Genomic DNA, 5,218 nt, shown 5'->3' on the forward strand with positions numbered 1-5,218 from the left:
TGCGCCCAACCTTCGGTACAACAGACGGCCTTTGCGTAATGTTGAATGTTCCTCTCGGACGTGACGGGAATGGCAGTGATGGGGCGGGGCGGGGTGGTGTTCAGTTGATCTGCAGGCCGCAGGGTTTGCAATCGGGCTTTCTCCGGTTTCGTGTGCTGCCGCCGCCCCTTTGCGTGCTGCACCGTCCCATCGCCTCGCGGCCCGGGCGTGGCGGGGCGTGGCGGGGCGTGGCGGGGCGTGGCGGGGCGTGGCGGGGCGTGGGCGGGTGGCTCCCACAGGAACCAGGGCGCGCCCCCGTCGTGCCCAATGAGGCCATTGCGGCGGACAATGGTGCCGACCTTCGACCCAGTTCTATCGGCGTCACCCCTGACGACTTCGATGTCACCAACAACGCGGAAGAAGAGACGGGACGCGCGCGCGCCATTCGAAAAACAAAAGCACACCGCCACTGTGGCGTGCATTACAAACACGCAGAGCGACGGTGGGCAATCATCACGAAGTTTATTAGAGTAACGAGGTTGTGACGGTTGCGCTTCCTCGCCAAGGCCGAGCGAGACCGCCGTGGGAGAGACGGGCACCTCTGCCAATAGGCGGCCTACAGGAGGCTGCGAGGCACGCTGCTGCTGCCGGACCCGTCCCGCTCGACGTCCTTTGCGAAATGTATCGCTCCGGAATCTCAACCAGCAGCAGCAGCAGTCGTCGCAAGCCTGGTCCCTCGAGCTGCCCACACTGGTCTCCTTCCCCGCCTTCCATCCACTACTCTCCCCGCCCGCCTGCCTGGCCTCTGGCGCTCACATATCCAGAGTGCGCGGGCAAAAGTGCGAACCGAACGCAGCGTGTGAAGGAGGTTGTCTGGCGGCGGCTTGCGGTGGCTTGCGGCGGTCCCCCCCGGAGCCGCGCCAGTGCGCTGCAAGCGGCTGCAAGCCCCCCTGCGCCCGTGACCTTGCGCACAAGCAGTGGCACTGGGCCGGGCCGGGCGGGCCGCGAAGCTTAGCGCCGGCCGTGTCGGCGGCACGCACGGCGGGGGCGGGCGACAGTTCAGCCGCGATTAGAAGTAGAAATAGCGATGTAGTCGATCTGATCGATCTGCTATCGACTAAACGTTCCGGTAGCGGTGCCGCGCGCGGGTAACCAACCCGGTAGGTAACGCGAGCTGTAAGACACACCGGCGCCAAGCCGATCTGCAGCAAGGACAGGCCGGCCCTCCTTTCCTGTAGCCTCACCCTAACAAAAAGCGATTTCTGCCTGTTGGGTCAGCCATCGATATTTTATTCGTGTCGCAAAATCGACCACCTGTCACTTCCAGAGACCAACAGAAGCCCCCTTCAGCTGGCTGTTGAGCAGGCGGGGCGGACCCTCGTTCGGCCCATTCGATACATCGGTTTGAGGTCGACCAACGGCGGGGCAGTGGGAGGCGGAGTATTGAGGAGCCCACGCACGTTCAGCAGCCGCAATAAGAGCTTGAAAGCTGGTCCCGCCAGTGGGAAGCGTTACAGGCACATTCGTAGCAAATGTGAGACAGATTATTTGTCAGAGGCATGTACATAGTGGCTCGCCAGACAAGCGCGCCGCAACCGTCACAGCAGCGCGTACGCAGAGACCACTTATGGATCTGTAGAAGGGTGTGCCAGCAAAGCGCAGAATGGTCAACAGCGCCTGTCACACGATAAAGTAATAAAGCCCTCATTCACTGAGACCCCCTTTTGCACATGCGCGCTCGCACACAGAGCCGGCCGGCTAAGCCCCGCCACCCGCTGAGAACATCAAGCCGGCCCAGATGAGCACGGCAATAAACACTGAGACTCCCTCTCACATCTCAAGTACACGCTCGCACCGTCCGTTAACTGAAGGAAACAGAAAAAAATACACTATTTCAGACGTTAAGTACACGACTGTCTTTAAGGCACTTCTTTTTTTTTGGGGGGGGGGGGGATGAATAACAGTTATTTGCGTGGTTACTTAATCTACTTGAATTCCTAGTCATAGGACCTAATGAACAATTTGTCCTTAATCAGGACTGCTGATTAACCAGAAAAGCCTAGAAGAAAAAGTACCCTCCATGCATGGCGGCCTTTCCATAAAAATACACAAGTTCGTGAAGCATATTCTTCCTTTCTTTTTCTATTTTGGTGACTAGAAAATTAATAACGGAGAAAAGAAAGTTGACAAACGGACCAAAAAAAATCAACGAAAACTGAGACAGCACTTGTTTATTAAAGTCCAGAGTGCTGTTTTTAGCAACTGCCGCCCTCAGACGTGGCCGGCCCGACGCGGCGTGGCACATAAGGCTTCCTGCTCCGCGAACGTTTCCCGATCTAATCGACTTGGACGGGTTGAACGGTACGACATACTGCACGCTGCACTTCTACAGTGTCACCTACTTTACAGACGTGAACCGTTATTATCACTATTCATATTTCTAATCATCAAATAATATTTAAATTTATTTGCGACGTCTCCATAGCCAAGTGCGGCAGGACGGCGCAGCGGAGTAATGCATGCACAACAGGGCTGTCACGCCATTCGGCCCGAGGTCGCACACAACCTAACCAGGGCAGAAACATAAGGCTTCCCACCCTCCAGTCGTTTTCGCGAGTTATCGCGCCCAACTCTAACGCAATTATCGTTAATCTCAAATCTCCACCGACGTGTCCTTCTCTCCTTTGGGAGTGCGGAGGCAGCAGCAGCACTTCTGCGGGTGAGAAAGCATCGAGATGTGATTTCACCGACGCCTTGAGCAAGCGTGTGTGCAAAGTAAAGTAGGAATGTGTGCGTGCGTGCGCGCACGAGTGTGGCCTAAGCCCGTTCGTTCTTTAATTGAGCAGAATGGGTTTGCATTTCAATGCACTTCGCTGCAACTCCCATTCGCTCTAAATATAAATCCTAATCTACTTACTCGAGTATCCCCCCTCCCTACCAACCCTACTACCAAATGCTCCTTCCCTCAATATAGAAAAATAAGACACTCTTGATTGTTTTGTTTCTTAACGCATCAAGGACACGCGAAAACACACTCGCGTAACCAATCGATTTGCAACAAACTATAACGAACGACGACAATGTTATCGCCCATCATTAAACACACACAGCACTACCGTCAGGAGCGGGGGGCTGTCGTCATTATTCCCAGATCTGGGTGAAAACACGTCGAGGCGCGGCCCGGGCGGCGGCGGCTGCTGGAACGAAAAACGGACGACCTTGCCCAAGATGCGGATCGGACGGACAAAACAGACCAGACTCCACCCACGCCTTGGTGCGGCGGGCAACCCCGGGGGGGAGCAGGGGGCGAGGGGGCGGAAGAGACAGGGGAGCGGGAGGGGGCGGGTGCTCGGCGACCAGAGGCCCCCGGCGGCGGCGCGGCGGCGTTCCGCATGTTTGAAAATGCTCCCAAGGCAAGCCGGACGGGTGCGGGGCGGGCGCGGGGGGCCGAGCACAGGTATCCAAATTAAATCATCGTTTCCCGCGTTTCCGAGCGTACCCAGTAGTGCAGACGGCGGCAGCAACAGATGCGCGTGAGTCGGCTAGCTGTGCGGTCAAAAGCAAAAGGGCTGCTATGGCTGACAATTCACTCAAACTTTTGTAAGACATCAATACGCCATTGTGCAGTATGCCCAGAGGGATTCAGCCTGGGGAGCGAGCGAAACGAAGGTGATGCAGATGTAAGACGTCTTTAAGTTGGGGAGCAACAGTTTCCTGACATTTTTCATACCGTGGTCCAGACCGACCAATATGGTCTCTTCGCAGAGAAACTACAAAATCAATTTGTTATTTTACTCTTCCACGGGCTGCGAACTGTCCGTCTAAATTCACCCCCGGCCATAGTTAACAGCGGTACTTACTTTGGCCGGCACCTCCTCCTGCTCCCGCCCTGCTCCGCGAAGTGCCCCGCAAGCCGACGATGACGTCCCGCGTCGCGCGACCGCGAAGGGCACGACGGCGAGAAAGGGGAGAAAGGCGACGCGACAAGAATTTGAAGCACACTTGCAAGTGGTCGACTAAGGTTAACAAACACGAAGTTTGGCAAGTGTTTAACTGGGAGTTCCACACTTTACAGCGTTGAAGGGTTGCACACTTGTGTGCAACAGTGCAATAAAAATCACATTGATAGTTAACGATAAAAGTATTAACTCTTTCGGACACCAGAACTCCTTTTTGTTGATCATGATTAAATGCGCATTTAGCATTAAAAATGGCACTAGGCTCTGCCTTTCTCCGCGATAACAGACGGTAAAGACGGTTCTTTTGATGTCGAAGGACCATCGAACCGATTCAAAGTCAGGGGGTAGGAAAAACGTGGCGTCCTTCATCGTTGGCCCGGTATAGGAGATACCGTGCCGGGCTTTCAAGTTCCGCTCCCCGCTGCGACGTGTTCCCCTCCTCCTGTGCGACTGTCGGGGCGCCCCGGCCTGGCGTGCCATGCGCATAACGTCGCGCTGTGAAAATACAGCCCGCGTCGATCTTTCCCGCGTGCTAATTCTCCTTGTCCGGAGTACGTCGTGTGGCCTGGGATAGCTTCGGCGGAGTCTGGGCGTAGGCACTCCTTTTATTTGTAAGGGTTGAAAAACGTCTCGAGTCGAGCAAGGAACAGTTCACTCACTGACATGATGATATACTCTTTCTCGTCTAGAACCGATCACATCTACTTTAGTGCCAGCAACTAAACACTTCTCAGGGTTAAGTGCGCCTCGTCCGCCCTAAACTTAGCATCCAAACACACGCCTCATGCTAAACGGAAGTGACGCATGCACGTGCGTGACGGCCTGGTATACTACTTGTCGGCGCGGGGCGGCGCGGCGGTGGCTGCTGCTGGCTTTCTCGAGCAAGTCCACGCGACGCCCTGCCACGCCCCGCCACGCCCCGCCACGCCCTCACACACTCAAAACCCGCTCAATTAATCACTCCCCCTGCATTCCCTGTCTGGCCAAAGGGGCCTAACTACACCCGCCAAAGAAATTTTCCGCCGGGCGCCACGCCGCGCCACCTTCACGGCCGTCGCGTCCGCTGTACCCACATGTAGCGAGTGTCCGGCGCACACACGCCTACAACTACACACACGCACACAAACACACACACATACGCACAGCCATCCACTTTGGCATCACCGCGCGAGATGAACTCGGCGGACCGGCAGACAGACGAGACGAGACGATCAAAGTCTGCTTTCATTTTCCTCGCCGATAAATCCCCGGCGCAGATCCACCCTTGCCAAACAGCCGTC

At 56.0% G+C, this 5,218-nt stretch overlaps 1 protein-coding gene across 1 annotated transcript in view; it reads right to left on the minus strand.

Moving 5' to 3' along the window:
* Positions 1–5,218, minus strand: part of LOC113202537 (uncharacterized) — an 81,538-nt gene that overhangs the window by 44,808 nt on the left and 31,512 nt on the right. The gene's annotated exons all lie outside the window — the stretch shown is intronic.

This window comes from Frankliniella occidentalis, unplaced genomic scaffold (genome assembly GCF_000697945.3).
Source record: "Frankliniella occidentalis isolate FOCC.00 unplaced genomic scaffold, Focc_3.1 Scaffold296, whole genome shotgun sequence".
Lineage (NCBI taxonomy): Eukaryota > Metazoa > Arthropoda > Insecta > Thysanoptera > Thripidae > Frankliniella > Frankliniella occidentalis.